Below are 21,859 nucleotides of genomic sequence, written 5' to 3' on the forward strand. Positions count from 1 at the left end.
GAAATGTGATTCAAAGATAGGATTAAGAAGACTACTTTAGTCTTTGAAAATCTCACCATTGTTTTCATTGTGCACCCTTGCGACATGGCACCTGGCTAAGATCTGATAAGGGGATCCTAAGGTTTCTGGCTCTAGTAGTATGATAGATTAGATACCATGAATGTCCTCTGGGTACAAACACCAAAAAGGCAAGATATAATTTAATGAAGATTCTTTTACTGTTCTAAAGTTGACACTCCTCAGGTGGCAGAATAAAGAGTGGTATCTGTTTTTGTGCCAGTACCATACTGTCTTCATTTCTGTAGCTTTGTAGTATAGTCAAGGGAACCCTCTTGCACTGTTGGTGGGAATGTAAATTGATACAGCCACTATGGAGAACAGTATGGAGGTTCCTTAAAAAACTAAAAATAGAACTACCATACGTCCCAGCAATCCCACTACTGGGCATATACCCTGAGAAAACCAGAATTCAAAAAGAGACATGTACCACAATATTCATTGCATCACTATTTATAATAACCAGGACATGGAAGTGACATAAGTGACCATCGACAGATGAATGGATAAAGAAGATGTGGTGCATATATACAATGGAATATTTTTCAGCCATAAAAAGAAACAAAATTGAGTTATTTGTAGTGAGGTCGACGGATCTAGAGTCTGTCATACAGAGTGAAGTATGTCAGAAAGAGAAAAACAAATACCGTATGCTAACATATATATATGGAAACTAAAAAAAAAAAAAAAAAAAAAAAAAAAAAAAAAAAAAAAGGTTCTCATGAACCTAGAGGCAGGACAGGAATAAAGATGCAGATGTAGAGAATGGACTTGAGGACACGGGGAGGGGGAAGGGTGAGCTGGAATGAAGTGAGAGGGTAGCATTGACACATATACACTACCAAATGTAAAATAGAGAGCTAGTGGGAAGCAGCTGCATAGCACAGGGAGATCAGCTCGGTGCTTTGTGACCACCTAGAGGGGTGGGATAGGGAGGGTGGGAGGGAGACGCAAGAGGGAAGAGATATGGAGATATATGTATATGTATAGCTGATTCACTTTGTTATACAGCAGAAACTAACACAACATTGTAAAGCAATTATATTCCAATAAATATGTTTTTTAAAAAAAAGAGTGGTATTCGAACTGGACTGGAAGAACATAACCAAACTGTCAGCATAGACTGCAGAATACAGATAAATAACCATTTGAGACTAGAGTTGAAATTCAAACATTTTCAGACAGAGATTCAGAGTTTACCATTCACAGGCATTATTGAAAAAGACTACTTCAGGAATTAAAAATTTATACAATGGAATATTACTCAGACATGGAAAAGAATGAAATAATGCCATTTGCAGCAACATGGATGGACCTAGAGATTATCACACTAAGTGAAGTAAGCCAGACAAAGAGAGACAACTATCATGATATCATTTATATGTGGAATCTAAAAAAATGATACAACGAACTTATATACAAAACAGAAATAGACCCACAGACATAGAAAGCAAATTTATGGTTACCAAAACGGAAGTGGGGGGAGGGATAAATTAGCAGTTTGGGATTAGTATATATGCACTACTATATATAAAATAGATAAACAACAAGGACCTACTTTATAGCACAGAGAAATGTATTCAGTATTTTGTAATTACCTCTGAGGGAAAAGAATCTGAAAAAAATTAGATATATATGTATGTATAACTGAATAGCTTTGCTATACACCTGAAACTAACACAACATTGTATATCAACTATATTTCAATTAAAAATAAGAGTAATGACAATGGCTACTTCTTTTGGAATATATACTCTGGGTTTTGCTAACAAAAAATGAATCTCTAATAATAAAATAAATCTTTTAAATAATTAAAAACATGAACCCTAAAGTCAGCAGAAAAGTGAAAGCGGAAATTAAAAATCACGTAGACAAAAGAAATACATTCATAAAAGAATACTAATGGAAAGGAGGAAGACAGGTACTAAGGCTTATTATAAAACCATAGTGACTAAATCATTGTGATGCTTGTGGAAGGGTAAACAAATTGACCACTAGAAGAGAATCGGGAGATTGGGAACAGACATCTACACACGTGTGTGTGAGTGTACACACAGGAGCTCAGCATGGTGCCCCTATATTGTGCTGGGACGACAAATAAGGAGAGACATAATGGGCTTGTCAATAAATGGTGCAGAAGAAACTGGAAGGAGAAGAGATTGAAAAGAGAAAATCAGATAAAGATAATATTGAGTATAGTTCCTACCTCACACTCTTTTCATGACAACTATATTCCAGACGGACAAGTGCTTTGAATATGAAAAATAAAACTAAAAATTTTAGAAGAAAGTATAAGAGAATGTACTTTTGATACAGAGTTTAAGTATTTCTTAAATGACAACAAAAAAGAACACACTACAAGATTTGTCTACATAACATAAAGATGCCATAAAATGGAAGTTCAAAATACAAATTTAAACAACTAGCTATATAATCATTAAAGAATTAGCATCCATAATATATAAAGAATAAGTTCAAGTAAGAAAATATAAGCCTTAAAATAAGTAGGCATAGAAAGAAAATTTATTGACAAGAGTAAATTAGGAAAAGATGGTGATGTGCTTTAGTGGGTTTTCGGGTCAGGCTGACTTGCAGCTCAATGCCATACTAACGGTGTCACCTCCCTGGGATAGAATAAGCTTGAATTATGATAGTGGTGTCCAGAGGAAGATTATCATCATAGTGATATTTTATTCATTCAACAAACAGTTCCATAGGGCTTACCACGTAACAGGGACAGAGGTACTGTTACTTCTCTCTACCTGGGACATGAAGAAATGCAGGTACAAGGAGCGTAAGAAACTAAGACTCAAACCCAGACTGCTGACTAGGGATTCAGAGCCTGTACTCCTTACATACCCTCTCTCAATTCAAAGGATGTATATGTGTATTTGTATGTATATCGTGTATATGGGTCTCTGTATGTATATGCACATATATGTATGTGTATATGTGCATGTATGTGTGTACATGTTTAAGTGTGTATATTCTATATGTATACGTGTATGTATACTGTGTATAAATGTGTATGTATATGTGTATAGTGTTATGTGTATGTGTTTTGTGTATGTATATTGTACATATGTATATTGTATGTATGCATCTCTCTGTGTTGTATATATGTACACATGTATGTATATTGCGTGTATGTGTGTATATATATGTGTCTGTGTCTGTGTATGTATGTATGTATGTGTGTGTAACATATACCATCAAGTATATACTAGCAAGATTAGTACAAATTTATAGAATAATTAGGATTTTTTAAGTTGGGAGATTTTGGATATTTACACTCTGAAAAGGCTACGTTGTTTTTTTTTTTTAAGGCTACATATTTTTAATTTGTAGGGTGACTCAGAGTAATTCTGGGGTTTTGCTCTAGCGCTCTAAAATGATTCCATCAAGAAATATATAGAAAGTCTCTCAAAAATAGTGTTATCTAATGGGAATCAGTGAGAGTTCAGTCCTTAAAAGAAGACTTTTGTTACTGAAGAAAAATAATTTGGCAATTTACTTCAGTAAATAGTCGGAAAACCCCTCTTGCTTCAATAACAAGCAGAGAGCACACGTTTGAGGTTCTTCCTTTTCATCTTTCTAAATGAACTAGTGTAGACAAAAGCGCTCGTGTACGCTAAGCAGTACACGTAAAAGCCAGTTTCACGTAGGGCAGGGCTGATTTCCCAGCTCTGCCCTCCTCCCACCCAAGAGCTGCTCCATCTCTCTGGCTTTCCCCTCTGGATCACAAATGTCTTAGTGACACCAGAGTACCCCTCCACCTTCTTACACCTGGGAAATAATTTTGGGTCTTCATTTATACTTTAAATACAACAGGTACATCAATTGTTAAAGCTCACAGATATTTGAATCTTTATGGCAGTAACTCTGATTTGTAGGATGAATGTCTTTTTCTTCCCCCATCAAAGAAAGATAGGCAATTTTGATCCGATGGAGCTTAAATCCGGGGTCTACTCCTAACTCTGAAACTATACGTAAACATGGTTTGTGCAAGGTGTGTGTGTGGAGGTAGGTGAGAATTGTGTCCTTGGAAAATTGAGGAAATGTCTGGACCAGCCCCTCCCACCGATGTAAGCATAGTCTCTCTTCTTTGTGTCCAAGATGCCCGGATGCCAGGGATTTGGTGCACGTGTCTCTGAGGTCATGTGTCTCCTGCATTGCTCCATCCCCTCAGCTTCAAGATGGGTCCCTGAGCTCAGGCAGCTTTGGGAAAGGGCCGTGGTGACTGGAACCACTGCCTTCTAGGTGCTCAAGGGAGGAGCTCAGGGAAACTGCTGACACTGAGGCTGGCTGGAGATGCTGGGAGATTCCAAGTGAGGAGACAAACCAAACCTCCATTTATAGCTCCTTCTGTGAACAGCTTTCCTTCTTCCTAATTACCCTGAAGCACCATCATGGGTATCTGTATTGTGCCCTCCAATGTGTCAGCTTAACAGTTCGGGGCCCTCTGTTTGTCTACACCGGCAAGTAGTACGTGGACAATCATTGTATGGCCTGTCTCACCCTCCCCTCTCCCGTGTGAGCAAGCAGAGGTTAAAACTCCCTAAAACTGTGATGCAGCACAATTTGTCAAGAATATGTGCTCTGAGTCAGAGAGGCCTGGGTTTGCATACGGTTCCAGCTCTTACTCTGTCCCGTTGGAAAGTTATTTCAGCTAGCCCTTGCTTTCTCATCTGTGAAACAAGGATAATAGTAGCTACTTCAAAGTGTTTCTGGGAGAATTAATTGGGACAATGCATGCTAAGTGCCTGGTACATAGTAAGTACACAATAATAATAGATGCTATCATAGCATAATCATAAGACCTCCCTTTCATGATAACATAAGTCACTCAAAAAAACCCACTCTTTTATTGAATTATATATTCTGAGGTCTTAGAATGTTATTAAGCGGTGAACTCATTTAAGGCATCATGTGATTAAAAAAAGAATTGGCCAGAATTGGGGGATCAAAAATTGGTTAAAAATATTGAATTTGTAAAATTTAAATGTAGTGATTTTGTTAAATCGCTAGAGAACACGGAAGAACAGGGTAAGTTTAGATCGCAAAGACAATCTAATTCTTAATTTGATTTGTAACAATGTATGCTTCTTGAGCAACTATCTATAGTACCTCCGGCCTTTTTTTGTCTCACCCCATAAAACGTGAGATTTACAAATGAAGAAATGTTCGTTGGGGAGGGAACAACAGAGAAAACCAAGGGTCTGAATAAATCTCCAATTGGATAAACCAGTTACATTCACAGATACGGTGCCCCGTGGTTAGAGAGAATCCATTATTCATGGGTTATTTATTGGAACAAAGTTTTGGCTGCGAAAGTTTCCCTCATAACTTCCCAAATGCACTATAGTGCAATTTTTTCCTCCCTAAATATCACAATGCAATGGGAAAGCATAGACAGGACAGGTAAAGGTGAAGTCGGTGTTCAACTAACATTTTTGTTTTAAAAGTAAAAAGAGCAGAGATTTCTGTAGCTTGTTTGAAAAGCCCAACAACCACAGCTGAAACTGACAAGGTCTGACATCTCCCCTCCTGCTCCCATTTTCTATGAAAATACTGTAGACACTGGATCAGGAAAGACAGCAGAGCCTTAAAATAATCACTCTTTCAATTTGCGCCGTGTTAGTTTCCATAAGAGACAAAAGTGGGAGCTGTAGCCGGCAGCGAGCAACTGTCTTGTTAGAACCTCCCTTGTCGATTCAGCTGTTGGCTGAAATCTGAAAGTGGCATTTTTCAAAAGGCCCTTTGGCTTCTGAGTCGATGGAGTTTTCACTTTGGAAAGCAATAAAAACGAATGGAAAAAAAGTGAAAATTACTTCCAAGTTTTCATATACCTTAGGATACTATTTCTTATGCAAAGAACTTTCTATTTCTCTGCCTGGTAGTTTATGTATGAGAACCGAGACCCACTTTATAAAAGCGAAAAGATACATCAAAAAATGAAACTGTGCATATCTTTGGAAGGTTAAATCCTAGATCTTGGAGGTGGGCTACCTGAACTGTAAACCTTATCGTGTGAGATTGCTTACATAAACATTCCATTTCGGGAGGTAGCTGAGTTTCCATCGAATACCATTCTCGGTTCCTTCATATTTTACAAACAAGTTGTAAAGTTACAAAAGCTGGACAGACTTCCACAGAAGAAAGTTAGAGAGGATTTATAGAAAACACAGCCAGCCACGGAATTTAAATTGTTTTAAAAATATATTCACTTGGGAAAGAATATTATTCAAAATGTTACCATTGAACAGAGCTTCAAGCACTAATTCTTATAAAACTTTAAAATACAGAAGCCTCAAATAATCCTCAATATGTGATTTTATTGGAAGGGGGAAGCACTTAACAAACGTTCACTGCCATGACTGTACAATACAGTGTAGTAGTAATTCTTAGATAAAAGTTTTATCAAAAATCTGTGAGGTTTGAAAAATATCCCACAAAAGTAACTCTAAATGATGTGTTCTGGCTTCTCTGCTGTAGTCATCAAATCTCTAATATGTTTCTTTAAGATGGGGAAAACCCTACTCTACTGTGAGAGAGAAAAGAATGAAAACAATGTAAAGAGGAAACATTTATTATACATATTTACACAATTTAAGCGGAAAATAATCTGTCAGATAAACACTTATACCAGAGAGTAATCCATCCAATACTTTAAAGTACGTGATCTAAATCATCTGTGAAACCTTCCACACTTTCACTTTCTCTTTGATTTTTACCTGCAACACCACAGACGACAAGGACCACAACGAAAGGATGCTGGCTCTGACTTTTTTTTTAAAGTTTAACAGAAAAGCACATTGCAATTTTCACTTTTGACCTTTTTTTATAACATTCGAATATTTATATCTAAAAAAATCGTGTTCTTCAACTTATTTCTCATTTCCCACTCCCATCACCTGGGGGCATTAGTGTTCACATATCTTGCTTTAAAAAAAAAAAAAATCAAAGAAGAGGCCAGGTTTGTGGCTACATTTATATATTTCTCCATTAGATTTAAGTTTTTCACAAATTTTTTTTTTTTGATAGTCGAGGCTCGATGTTGGAGCAAAGCTAAGTATTAGGATTGGGGTGTGAGAAAGATGCTGCAGACTGGAAGTTACAGATTTAAAAAGAACAGACAATTCTGGAGGAAAATTGCTCTGCTTAAATACATCAGGAGTCTGGTGTGCCTTTCAAGTGGTTACTAAACAATTTGTGTGTAAGTAGGATCGCAGTAATGGAAACACTGTTCAGCTTGCCTACTCTTCCTTCATCACTCATTAATGCCTTTGCCATGGGTTCTTTATGGGGCATCCATTAGGAGTGTACGCTAATAACAGTTTAATCCCACTACACCCAATTATATATCCCCCTTAACCAGTGTCTGCTTTCGTTTGCCCCTCTCCCTTGGAATTATGTCTAATAAAATAGAATACCCTAACAGAGAGTACTGAAAAGACAACAAACCTCTCCCTTCCCAACATTAAAAATTTCAAATAGTAACTGTAACGCAACAGAAATAGCCAGAGAGTGGGCTGAAATGCATAACGATGTACAGATGACCTCTCACCCCATCTTCTGTCATTAATAATACCACACCTGACGAAAGACACTGCCCGCTAGAGCAAAACTACATAAACACCGAAGCTTTTATTAAACAACCCATTTTAGAACTTAAATCATTAAACCACATCTCCACGGGCTCTTCAGAAGGGCTGTCTGAGAAAAAATAATGGATTGTCTGCAAACTTTTATCTTAGCTATTGCCTCTAGAGTTGTGCTGTTTAATTATTAAAATGTGGTATTAATGAAACATGCAATCCTGGAAAGGAAACTACTTTTGTCATGGCACATGAAAGGCAAAAATTTAATATACTGCATATACTGTATACACATGACAAATGTATTTGCATCCACCTTCTAAATAGCAGGCACCCCCCAACTCACCCCCTCCTCTCCTTTACAGCTGCTCAATCTGCAAGAATGTGCAGAAGTAATTTCTCTGAAATGGCCACTATTGTTCTTGATTCTGATTTGATTCCAAAAAAGCCAAATAATAGAAACCATTTTGAACATCTATTTTGTGCACCTGTTGTGCTGCATTATGATACTCTGCGATTTCCATTTACGTCACATCTCTTGACATGCCTTTGATACACCATGCTGCTTTGCTCAACAAAAATCCAGGATGCTAGAAACCAATGCCATACTTATTTTATTAACAAAACGGCAATGGCAAATGCTCCTGAATGGGAGATCTGGAAGGAAACAGGAACAAGTCCATCTGACTACCAGCCAGACTACATTTAACCAACGTTAAGTAGATTTAAAGTAGTTGAACAGCCCGGAGGGACTTAATAAAAATATAAGCTATTACTATCGTGAATGATTCTGTTACTCAGGTAAAACAATAAGACCTTGGTAATTCCCTTTTTTCCCCTTGTTGTTTTGGTCCTTGAATGTAATGGAGCTGAGACGCTGAACAGTTTTTCTGCTGGACTCTCTGTGTGGGCTGGTTTCTTTGTTGATCAACTCAGGAAGACATGGGATTCCGCATTTGCTGCTTTTTAACTCTGCAGCATCATCTTAATTTGCATGTCAATGTTATGGCTTCTTCGACATTTCAAATACTTCCTTAGTAGCTTCTCACCTTAGCTTCTCTGTAAAATGACACCACAGTTATGAAGACTTACAGTGACCAAAAAGAGTTGATTTTGTGATAGCTGTGGGTGAGAGGACCATCAGATTTGCGTAGCACTGGTGGGCACATGGATTTTGAAGTCTTGAAATACCCAAGCTGCCTTGGCTGTCTTTCATGTTTGTTAACAAGCTTCTTCCATGCTGAGTGGAGTCATGTACATGCTCACGAAGCCCTGGATATCTTTGGCCACCTTTACTTATGTCAAATGATCATAATGCCAAGATTTTATGGCATGGAGATTATCCCTTAACAGTGAAAGTGTCAAGAACTTTGGTGTGCCTCCTAGGTGGTATTAATGAATCATATGAAATGGTTCCTTTCAAAAATTTGAAGAAGGTGAAAATTGTCAGACTCATAGCATGAAACGGGACATCTAAAGTCAAGTCTGGCTCTGTCTTAGTGTAGGAATCAACCTCTCCTTCAACATCTTTGACGGATGGTCTTCCAGGTTCTGTGTGAACTTTCCACTGAAGGGCAAAGCCTGTTTAACAAAGCCATGTGCTCTATTTATAAACAGCCTAATTGTTAGTTAGATAGTTTCCCTTCACACTGAGCTGAAATCTGGGCCTTTTGAAGCAGAACCAGATAACACGCAGAAATTCAGTGCCCACCAAGGCCTCCTTCACGGGTGTGGGACCTGTGCCTTCACACCTGCCTGGTTTCAGGCTCTGTGGTCATCCTCTTGAAATTCTTAACCATTGTTAACAAGGGCTCCCACAGGTTCATTTTTACATGACCCCACAAAGGACCAGTTGATACTGATGCCAGTTGTGATTTAAGATGGGAGACCTATAAGATCTCTTATACAACATGCCCTTTTTCTGGACTTCTGGTATTATATATGGCAAAATAAAATAATATCTATACATGTATCTTATCGGTGGGATGACGCAATATTCTTTGGACTTATTTGCAGACCAGTTTTTAATTCACAGATCTTTTCCATTGCCATGTGCTCCCTCCCTCACACCTGCCCTCATGCCACTTAATTTCGTGGGTGCCAGGATGGGGTCGGAATGTGAACTTGATGAAGTCACAGTCTCTGAGCTTCAGTGTGATTAAACTGCTCTCTCTTTTGCTTTTGAAGTACTAACTCAAACCCTCCCTGTCAGTCAAAGTAGGAGTACATGTTTTGGCTAAGTTAAGCAGGGTCTAAGCTAAGGAACAGCATGAAGTCGGAACCCGTGGTTTGAATGCTGATTCATGCTTGACCTTGGAAGTGACCCTCAATCTGGATGTGTTCCCTTCCTCATCCGGCCTGCCTGTACCTCCCACGGCTGCAGCCAAGCTTGACTCAGAGTGCTGGAATGTTGAGTAACCCCAGGGCTTTGCCGAACTGGACACAGGGTTTCTCAGGCCCCAGCCTCGAGCTCCATCCTTCCCACCCCACCCAGATTCAGAGCCCACAGAGAAATGTCTTAGAACCCCCCGCCAGACAGACCTGCGCACCGTGAACGCAGACCTTGTGTTTTTTCTCTTGGTGTTGCCTGATGCTCTTCAGGGATCGTGTGTTATCTCACAGCGGTGGGAGAAATTCTGCAAAAAGTTTTCAAGGAAGAGCAAAGCTACTGGAACCTTCTTAGATCGTGAGCCTTGAGCACGAATGCATGAGGGAGTCATTTAAAGCACTAGCTGTTAAAGTTTGGGAAATGATCTCATCAAGAGGGAGGGAGATAAAGCACAAACCCAGTCCTGCTTCAGGCAGGACTGTCTGACTAGTGTGGAAGTGGGCTCCCAGGTGAATAACTAGAAGCCAGGACTCCAAGAGATTGACTGCAACAGAAATTATCGCCTGAAAAAACCAGAATCTCAACACTCTCCTGATCAACAAAGCAAAGAGTACTACTGGGGTTTCTCTAATCTCTATTCCCAAGGAAAAAAAAAAAATCATCCTTTCTATGAGATATGAATATTCCACTCCCAGTTGAAAGCCTCCTTCAGCAAATATGAGGGAAAATACGTTAAGTGGTGGTAATTTGGTGATTTGTTCGAATCTATTATTATGACCAGTTTAATATTGGATGTGAATTTTATTGATGCATAACTTCAACTCTATGTCTCTCCTACCAGCTGGTTAAATGAACTAAGCTATAATTAAACTGGTTTTGATACTAAAAATCGAAGATTTCTTAAAAGATAAAATGAAATGATGTGCATGAAAGTGTTTGGAAATTATATTTACATAGAAAGTATTATTATCTTAAAAGCAAATTGCAATGTGTGGGTCCAGGAAATAAAAAGCATCCCCTAATTGAACCTAAGAAGTGAGCGTGTGGATATTTGAATACTGTACACGCTCAGTTTTCAAGGTAGACGTGAGTGACTTTGAACATTTCTCAGAAGTAGTTTTCGGTTGTGAAAACTTTCTGGTATTTATTTCAGATGAATGACATCGCTCAGATTCCATATTTTGAGTTTAAGATACCGTAACTGGCAACTTGTTGATTTCTCAGGACACACGCACACGCGTTCCTTACCAGGCTAGACTCTTGACCAGAAACAATCACTTTCATGAAAACACATCACTTATTTCCTTATCTAGAAAATTTAGCTTTTCACCTATCAACCTCCCTTGTCAGCTTGGCCAAAAGAGAGAAAAGAAAATGGCCTTGGTGTTTTTGTGCCTCCCCTCTAAGTTGGTATCACCTTTCTTTGGCTGGTGAGATAAAAATTGTGCTGCCAGCATCGGCTCTCCAGAGGGGACCACAGTCAGCGGCCCTGCTCTCTGGGCCGCGGCTGTAGCCCAGGGCTCAGGACACATCTGCCAATTGCCCAGCCCCTTGAGGATCCAGGTTCTCTCGAAATACCATTGTTGTTAAATAAGCAGCACATGGATCTATTTCAGGCAACAAGTCACAGCAATGGATTGCCTGGAAGTGTCTGAATTTGGAAGCATATATTTCCTCCTGTACAGTCACGAGTTTCTGAAGAAGTTTTTCCTCACCGGAGAAAAAATGTCATAATCTTTTTTTTTTTTTTTTTTTTTTTTCTGGGAAATGTTCATTTCACGTGTGAAACCAGTTGGTAGGAGTGAGATATTTCTATTGACTGACTTCGACTGTAGTGATTTGGTAATCCAGTAAAACATTAAACTCATAAACACGGAAGGAATTTACCATGAGGAAGGGAGGGGAAACTAGGTCAGGGCAGGTAATGTGGAAGGTACCCTTTTGATCTTTTTCTCTGAACGCTCTCACTTCTTGCAGGCATCATTTTTGGAAGCGAAATTGAAGCTCTGCATTATATTTCTCTTCCCTCCCCCCAGATTCTCTTTGCTGAAGACCAAGGGTAACTTTTTTTTTTTTTTTTTTTAATTAATTAATTAATTAATTAATTTTGCGGGCCTCTCACTGTTGTGGCCTCTCCCATTGCGGAGCACAGGCTCCGGACACCCAGGCTCAGCAGCCATGGCTCACGGGCCCAGCCGCTCAGTGGCATGTGGGATCTTCCCGGACCGGGGCACGAACCCGCGTCCCCTGCATCGGCAGGCAGATTCTCAACCACTGCGCCACCAGGGAAGCCCCCAAGGGTAACTTTTAACTGTTAGTCACGAGAAAGGTAAAGAGTGACGACGAAGGAAGAGTGGGCTGTGTCGACCTTCTACTCTGTTGGAGAGACTGTTCGGTTTCTTTGTTTGTTTGTTTGTTTTGTTTTTTAAAATTAATTAAGTAATTTAATTTTTGGCTGGGTTGGGTCTTCGTTTCTGCGCGAGGGCTTTCTCTAGTTGCGGCGCGCGGGCCTCTCACTGTCGCGGCCTCTCTCGTTGCGGAGCTCGGGCTCTAGAGCGCAGGCTCAGTAGCTGTGGCGCGCGGGCCTAGTTGCTCCGCGGCACGTGGGACCTTCCCGGACCAGGGCTCGAACCCGCGTCCCCTGCATCGGCAGGCGGATTCTCAACCACTGCGCCACCAGGGAAGCCCAGACTGCCTGGTTTTGCCCAATACAGACTTTCAGGGCAAAAGGTATCTCTGCTCTCACCTTCCCATGACAGTTAGCCTCCTGTGTTCCACCTCCAGCAATGAGGGGATATTAGGCTTTGGATGTCTGATTTCCATCGTTCTGATGGAACACTCTTAACTCCTGCTGTCCACTCGGTTCAGCAGCTTATAGAGAGATGCTTATTATCTTGTGCCTCTCTTCTTTCTGGCGTTTGTGAGACTGGGCATGTTCTTTTTAAGCCAGAATAGAAGGAGATTCTGAGGAGATTAATGCCATGTGGCTATAGTCTTTTTTCTTATTTTATTATGATTGACAGAACGCCTATCAAAGAGTATGAAGTACTATTTCATTAAAATTAGAAGATATAACTGTATCTTCTCTAACACATTAATTTCCATAGACGACCCTTTTTCTGAAATGGACTTCCAGGTACCGTGATGGGTTCCCAGGGAACAGAAGGAAATAACCATTATTTTCATGTAATCGGTGCTATCAACTTTCATAGGACCCTGGAACACAGTACAATGCTCATCAATTGCTGTCCTCTCTCAATCTCTAGCTCCCTTTCCCATTCCCTCCATCTCTTTGTCTTTCAAGAATGAGGGAACGTATACACCCACCAATGTCGTGATAGCCATATTATTAAAGTATTATTTGCCTGGTTGCTCCAATTTTTACTTTACTGAAAAGCGGAGTACCACATGACGCAAGATACTGGCTTTTCTGAGTCTCAGAAAGACGTCAGCTTCCTACATGGAAAACACACCTTGGGAAGGTCTTTGTTGCCAAAAGAACTGTCTCTTTTGGGGTTTCTATCGAAGTGTCAGGAAGACTGTTGTAGATGAAAAGCAGAAGAAATATTTAAAAATGATTTCCCCAGTCACTTGGGCGTGGTAGATCTGGGTGGGACAGGCTGGGGTTGTTTTTCTTCCCTTCTCTCCCCAGGTCATGTGGAAGCTTGAGCCTATAGAGGCAACCAAGGTGGACTGGCTCATTCTACACAACGGGGTGGATCATTCACCACGGGGTGTCCTTGATGGTGTGCTGTCCACTCTAATTTTAAACTTCTAAGCAATGGGAGTCCCACCACTTCCCTTGGAAGATTACCCTACAGTCTAATAGACCTCAACATTAAGAAGATTTTCAATTGGTAATTGGTAATCAACCTAAATTTCCCTTTTCTTAATTTCATCCCATTACTCCAAACCCTATCCCCTTGCTCCACGGAGCACTTCACCCTCATTAATGTTTACGCCCTCCAAATACTAATAGACCGCTGGAAAAAAAACAAAACAAAAGCACAAACCAAAACCAAAACCCTCTCAGTTACCATTTAGCTAGACCACAGGTAGTCACTTCTTCTTTGAAAAATATGTCAGTTTCCATATACACTGTTCTCCTTAAAAGCATTCTTTAATGGTAAAAGATTTAAGTATTTTTTTTAATAAGCAAAAAAAAAAGTCTATAAGTGAAAAACACAGCAGTCTGTAATAGACTAGAGGGGAGTACATGCATTGTTAATGTGGGCGGGTGATAATGGTATAGCTAACTTCACCTTCTTTTGCCCTTTACACAGACACAGAACAAACCATTAAGACAATTGGATGAAGACTTTCCCCCCCAAAGTTATCTATTTCTATTCTAGTTCTTTTGTAATAGTATCCTTGCACGTTATGAACTAACAGAGTGTTTTCCTGGTTGACAAAAACACTGATTGATAATGTATTGTCTATCAATAATCATCAATTTAATAAAACCATCGATATTAGTGCTAATAATTTGGGTTACTGCATGGTTATATAAAATATTACAGCAGAGTAATTCTGCAGGTGAAAACTAAGCCTTAATTTATGTCTCATTCATACCACTCACTGTTCTTTTCTATATCTAGACCACTTCACCAACTTGATTTACTGGTAAAGTCAAAGACCGTGTTTTAGTAGAAAACCTTCAAAATAATATATGTTTTTAAAAATTGAGATTTCCATTTATTTTCCTCCAGTGTTTGAAAACTCCAGCCCCCTGGTCTCTGTTTAGAGAAATAATTAGATCCCTAGTGTATCTAGATCCCTGTAGTAGCAGCTTGGTTCTGACTCTATCCCTGAATGCTGTGATACTTCTTGATTCTTTTGACTTTTATCTTGAATTTTAAGCTAGTTTTCTGCTTACATTTGTGATCCCTGTTACATGTTTTACCTGAATATACAAGTCAGTGGAGCACAAGGAATATTGCATAACTTTTGGAAAGTTATTCTATACCCTGTACCCTGAAACACTTAATCCTCTAAGATGGCATCCGCGGATGTAAACTATTGGCATATTTCCAAAGATATTTATGTGCCTTTCTAGAAAACTCCTGGTTGACATCATGAGCATTTGTAACATTTGTAACTGTTACCAGATTCAACAACATTTCAGTTTCAACAACATTTCAGTTTCACTACGTGGATACAAGTCCAAGACTGAGTGTTCTTCGTTATATTTCTTCCCTTAGGCCACGTGGTTGAACGTCTAGGACGTTGCATTGATTTCTAAGAATTTCCTGTTCACATGCTTTCTAGCGGCACATAAGATCCCTTTAAGTTGGAAACAAGAGAAATAAACTCTAGAAAACGTAAGCGGAAGAGGGGGATTGGCTAAGATAACACTGTGGCATTTCAAGGCATCAAACAGTGAGGAGTTGATGAATCTTGTCTGCACAAAGAGCACAAAGGTGGCTGAATCTAGGTCTTATGGAACGATGCATAAAATTCATCTGTCTTCTGCCATGTCGGTATTGATGTCACCGAGTTCCAACAGCTCTCAGCAAGTGGGCATTTCCTTTTCCAACGTTAAATTCCTGGCAGAGAGAACCCGGCTTTATGGGAGCTCCTGTGGAGACTGGCCCATGAACTAAGTCAGGGATTTGGACTCAGGAAATTTGCAGGGCACCTGGGCCCCCACCCTTCTGCATCAGGAATTCCTCCCAGAGATGGAGAAATTGCTCTGAGAAATCCATGCATAAGAGGGGTCTAATCCTCTGGAGCTGAAGCTATATTGCGTGGCAGGTCCGGAAGAAGATAAATTTGACATATTGACACTTGTTCAATGTTACTTCCCCCCTTTTTCTGAGATTGGCATATTGAATTTGTAACATTTCCTTGGGTCACTGAGAGTAGATCTTTATGTGAAAATCTAGGATCTTTCGAGTGTAGGTGGTTGCAAAATTTCAGTGACAATGCAACTTGGACATGAAGTGAAAATATAATTTATTTTCTTTATTTTGGTTGCAGCTCATCTTGGCTTCTTCCTGAGGCCTCAGTTGGTAGTGAGCGAGGGTATGGGAGAGAAATTAATTAAATGTCCAATCAAGTTTGGAGCTGTCAGTCCTGATAACTTAAGGTATCTTTCTCAGTTGGTGTTCATTCTTCCATTAGATAGAAAGACCAATCTCTTAGGTATTCACCCCTTCCCTGCTTCTTCCCCTAAGATGACATCCTAGTGATGGGAAAGGTGGGTGCAATTTATGTATCCTGCTGGCCTTGGGGATAAAGGAGGAATTGTATCATCTTCTGGTCCTCTCCTGGCTGAGTCCACTGTCTCTCTGGTCTCTAGATGTCTGCTTGCGTTCCTGGAAGGAGTCCAGAGCTGGTGAACTCATGATTCTTCATTTTGTCTTGGGCAGAATGATAGGGCACAAGACTCACCTTGTGGATATGACCTCAGTTTGCCTCTCCATCTGGAGAACCCCATGTCCCTGCCTTGAGATCAATCCAGGTCAGTGACCAATGGTTTGTCTCCAGTCTTCGCCGTGGGGCTGTCTTGCCCTGTGACGGCAGCACCCACCCATTAAGTAAGGAGGAGCAGCGAGGGAAGCTCAACCACAGGGCTTCTCTCTGCCTAATCACTTGACCAGGCAATGGCCACTGTGATGTGGGATTTGTAAGAAACATTATATCAGTTCTTCAGTTGTTTTGAGGACAAGCTTTGTATGGAGAATATTTATTGCTCTACCTTTAACACGCAGGTCCTTTATTTTGGACGTTAAAATTTGCTGGAAGCTTTCGTGAGATAAAAATATTGAAGTCTAAGATTATTTCCATGTGCATGAAATCACAGTTTACAGAGTTTCTCTGACCATACAACTTTTGATTTCATAGGACAAGTTGAAGTCTTCTTCTAAAAGTAGATTTAGGTATCAAATTGTCCAAGGACTAACGTTGCTTGCATCTCTTTCCCAATCTGCTGTACTATGGGGATTTTACAAGGTTACCTACGTCTTCACAGAAAATCTAAATGTTCACAGCTCTTCATGTAGTTTCTGGATCAGGGATGTCCTTTATTATTATCTCATACATTGAAATAGCAGAGAATTTTTCCATATTAAGATTGATATAGTAAATGACCTTTCTGTTAAATATAATTAGTTTTATTAAAACAACATAAGTGGTTTTATTCCAGGTCTGGTGTGATTCTTTGAAAAACAAGTCCAAAGGTGTTATTTTCAGTGGTACCTCACCAGAGCCCAGTGTCTGGATTCTGACTTGCATTGTCTTTATTGTTTTGGTTTTCCATCCCCAAGCCTACAGAAATGTAAAATGAACTTTCCATATAGCTGTTTTTTAAAAATACTGCTCTTTTTTAGTCTCTGTATGTTGTATGCTTTCTTTGTAACCAGGGAGTAGTTACGGAGTGTAAATAAATTGAACTTCTTTTCTTATTTTCATACTGACCTTTTCAGAGAATGTTACGATTTTCCCTCTCCTGCCACTTGTGACTGTTCTCTGGCTATATCTTCTTACACTCTTAGATCCTTAACATTTGGCGGTTCTATTTAGACCTGTTTGAGCATGTCATGTAATTTATTTATTTTGGAAAAATGTATTTTCAGTGGATTTGCATGCCTAGGGAGCCCATGGGCCCCGGGTGGAGAATAGGTGGCTTTCAAATCTCCTCCCTCCTTGTGTGATGACCTCTGGGTAGTAAGGAAATGAGCTCCAGGGAGTGAAAAAGCTCTCCTGTTTCTCTCCTCCTGTGCTCAACCTGGGTCACCCATTCGCTCATGTATCCTCTCAGAAAAGATTTCTAGGGTACCCAACTGTTTCCCAAGAGTTAGGAGGGGTCAGCAGAAGACAGAAAACTCTTGTCTTTGGCCACTATTTACATTTAACTCCAGTCGGTGTTCTGTCTTTCTCTTACTTGTAGAGGGATCCAGATAGTGGACAAAAGGAAGGTCAGATTATGGTCATCACAAATATTAGCAAATAAAATACCTATAAACTCAACTCACATGCCAAGAACGACTATTTTGGTCATTATCTCCAATATTTCTACCAGTTATAGTCAGGGCTTGCAGACATGTTGAGTTATCATGTTTATGGAGAACATGAGCTGAAACATGAAGAACGACAGGCATGGCAGTCACTAGAAGACTGACATGAAGAGACTGATGCTGAGGCAGCATCCATTTTTCATCGAGGTCATCTCCCCAAACCACCTGAGAGGTTAAATCTTACTACCGTAATTTGCCTTCTGCAGACAGAGTTCAAGATGAAGACATGAACAAATAAAAACATCCTATGTCTTAACGCTAACCTTTGGTGATTATTACATGTATGTGATAAGTCAAACCATAGTGTAGAATTTTGTCTGCTGGATATATTTATTGTTTTTATCCTCAAGATAAGCTTGGTGACTCTCTTTAATAGCATAATTGGTTCAATCTCTCTCTCTCTCTCATCCTCTGCATATATATATATATGTATATTTATATATATATGCAAATGCATGATATAAACATATATTCTCATATGATAGAAACATTTATTTTTATGGAGAAATAAAACCTTCATGAGTACCTTGTTATTCAAAACTAGTGTTCACATTATAGTTTTTTGTTTGTTTGTTTTGTTTTTTAATTTTTACTGGAGTATAGTTGCTTTACAATATTGTGTTAGTTTCTACTGTACAGCAAAGTGACTCAGCTATATGTATACCTATATCCCCTCTCTTTTGGACTCATGATAGTTTTTTTAAAAGTATTTTATCCTCGCTAAATAACTATGTTAACATAGTGGATTTTACTTTTTAAAGCGTTCACTTAGTTATCAGAAAAGTCCCTATAATGTCAATAAGTGGCCCTGTGAAAACATTTACAAATTAGACAGAAAGCAAATTTGGGCTTTTTAATCTCATCAACTAATAGCTCTAAAATAACCAAGCGACTCTGATAGTGAGGCTAGAGCAAAAAGACAAGCTCTTGGGTGATACTAGAAATTATACCCCAGTCTAACCAAACACTGGCAGTCCCACCCGACACCGCCATCTTCCCTTTCCTGAGGAGGATGGTGCCATCTTTATCAGACAACACTTTGTGCTGTGTTCAGGCTACCGTTTCTTCAATGTCTTCTTTAACTTTGACTTTGTTCTTCAACCTGTTGTACGTGACAAGCGGGGCTCTCGACAACTTATGAAAGCTTTGGATAAATCTCCTTTCCCAAGGCTCTTGGCCAACAGGTGCAAAATAGTGAACTTAGAGATTTAGTGATAAAAGGACAACTTGTTGCAATGGCAAAGACCTCACCCATTGAATTTCAGAAATGGCGTCAAGAACGACTCTCAGAGGACACAGCACACTGGGGGGGGGGGGCTGCAGGAGTATGGAGCTAAAAAGTTAATTTCTGACCCTCTACAAGTTACATGACATCTTGTTTCTACTTCTGGGGGAGTGGGTGGATGAGATCCCTAAGAAGCTAATTAGCATGTGTTTCTACTTCTCTCTCCTCTGTCGAATTACCCGTGCTGAACCCAGAGTCAGAGAGCAGTCCCTCCCTGCTCTTCTCTGAAGCAATTTATTTTTTCATTTATTTTATACCCATCTTTACCAACTTGCTATAACTTAGTTTAAATGACTACTATGCCAATCTACGAACCAGGGAAGAACTTCTTTCGCTTACGGTACCATATGAATTGGTCAAGGGCAACGACAATTCCAAGGAGAAATTTGGGCTCGGAAACGGAGTTCCTCCCACCGTCAGCCTCCCTGGCACATCGCCATTTGTATCTAAAGCTTCTTCTGAGGAAATCACAGCAGGTTGTTCCCTCATTGCCAATACATTCTCCAAAAGGGGGGATGAGAGGCTTTGACAAAATCCAGCCTCTCGTGAGATGACTCTACATGAAGGTCATCTTTAAAATAGAGTCATATTTTGCAGCTCTTCAAGCAGACACCACAACGCATTTTACAGAAACATACCAAGATGGCAAAACAGTTCAGTCCTGTTGGAAGAGTCTTTATTTTCTATTTTCCCCTTTCCCTAAAATGGGCGATCGCTTTTCTGCCAAGGAGGCTCAAAAGGGCCATGAAAACTAAAGTCTTTCAAAGCTGTTCAACGCAGCTTCCAATTTACAATAAAATTCAGCATGATAAAATCTTCCAGGAAAATCTCTGGAGCATCCTAACCACATTACACAATTTTCCTTTAAGTTCAGATTTTGGCATTCAACACCTTGAGAAACAGGGAGAACGAATGTGTGCAGGGAAAGCAAAACAAAACAAAAACCAAAATAGAAAAAAAAAAAAAAAAAAAAAAAAACCAACCCAACAACAAAGACAGTGAGAAAAACGCAAACAACCACGCGAGCTATTAAGCATATGCCAGAGTAAACCATCGGTGTGGGTTTGCCACGACCCTGCCCTGCAGGTAGAGGCAGGCAGCACCGGAGCAATGGAAGGGGAAAGAGAAAGACAGCAGAGTCTAGGAGCTGGGAGCCCGCCCGAGCAGGATGCAGGATGCAGGACGGCCTGCCCGGGAGCCGCAAGACACACCGTCAGCCATGCAAAACAGGACATACCTTTCTGGCTCGCTCGTTCTGTCGGCTGAGACGAAGCAGTCCCATTCGCAGCAGGAGGCCAAATCAAAATGAAATTTTATTTAGTCTGCACTGTCCCCAGATTGGGTTTCAGAATGACTGCTTTAGGAGATAGCACGGATGGGGCTCTGCATGCTTTGCATATGAAACTGCGGTAGGAAAAGAAATCTACATAATCAAAAAAATCTGTGCTCTGCCTGTGTGACAAAAAACCCGGACTCCAGTGATTTTACTGCAGTGTATGTTTTCAGGCAGGCCCTTTTGGGGTGAAATACGCTTTTTAAAAAATGTCTCATACAATATTATCAACAAAGAGTAGTAAATCTGAAACACTCCGGTTTATGAAAATATACAGGTGCCTCATTACAACCCTGCCACATTGAAATCATTGTGATTTTTCCGTATATTTTTGAATGCATCAAAAATTGGTGTGAGAAAAACAGATGGAATTTTAAAACACGTGCAGATTCTTTCTGGGGGGGCGGTTGTTCTGACAATGACTCTACCTCTGAACCTCGAAAAAATAAATGAAAAGCTTAAGCCTGATGCAAGATTGAAATAAAGACCCTTTGACTTCTCTCTGGGAAGATACTTAACTCATTCGTATTTAGAAGCTATTTTTAAAAATGGGGGGAGAGCCTCACAAAATGCTCTTTAGATGCTGGAAATGTTTTTAAAATCAAGAAAAGGGACTGTAAAATAGATCTAAAATGTGCATCAGGGAATCTTTGAAAAAATATATGTATACATACAGACACAGTGACTGTGTTCTTAATACAGGGTTACCACTGGCCTGACCAGGGAGGGAAGAAGTGTGCCAGGTATAGGGAAACAAGGGGGCAGAATAGAGCCTGTTGGTAAATATATATTATTTCTCAAAGAAATACTTATCCCAGCTTGATTTTGATAGATGAGTTCCTTGAGGTTGAGTGCTGTCAATCATTTCCTTTAAAGAGAAAAAAAAAAAAAAAAAAAAAGGAAAAGAAAAAAGAAATCGAAAGCAAGAAAACCTACCTGTGTAAAATGATAGCAAAAAAGGCCAGGCATGCTCTCCCCCCGCCCCCCCCCCGCCCGCACAGGGCTCTGAAAAACATGGAGAGTCCTGATTCTGTTTTGCGAAGTATTCCTAAGGACGGGAGGAATATGAAATCTGCCCACTGAAGCTCTGAAGAAGGAGTCTCCAAGCCACAACCCAGAGCACCATAAGACTTCTCCCAAGAATGAGATACAAACAATGTGCTTCCACACAGCCCCAGCAGAAATCACCAAGGATGGAACCCATGGCCCTCAGAGAGACACGCCGGACTGATTCTGTGA

At 39.9% G+C, this 21,859-nt stretch overlaps 2 long non-coding RNA genes across 2 annotated transcripts in view; one reads left to right on the forward strand and one right to left on the reverse strand.

Moving 5' to 3' along the window:
* LOC136792113 (uncharacterized) overlaps positions 1 to 20,777 on the reverse strand; it is a 90,686-nt gene extending 69,909 nt beyond the window's left edge. Inside the window, exon 1 of the long non-coding RNA XR_010835332.1 lies at positions 20,525 to 20,777. This is a non-coding gene — a long non-coding RNA (uncharacterized lncRNA). The remainder of the gene's footprint in view (positions 1 to 20,524) is intronic.
* The window catches only part of LOC136792114 (uncharacterized), a 56,063-nt gene that overhangs the window by 12,149 nt on the left and 22,055 nt on the right, over positions 1 to 21,859 (forward strand). The gene's annotated exons all lie outside the window — the stretch shown is intronic.

Source organism: Kogia breviceps, chromosome 11 (genome assembly GCF_026419965.1).
Source record: "Kogia breviceps isolate mKogBre1 chromosome 11, mKogBre1 haplotype 1, whole genome shotgun sequence".
Lineage (NCBI taxonomy): Eukaryota > Metazoa > Chordata > Mammalia > Artiodactyla > Physeteridae > Kogia > Kogia breviceps.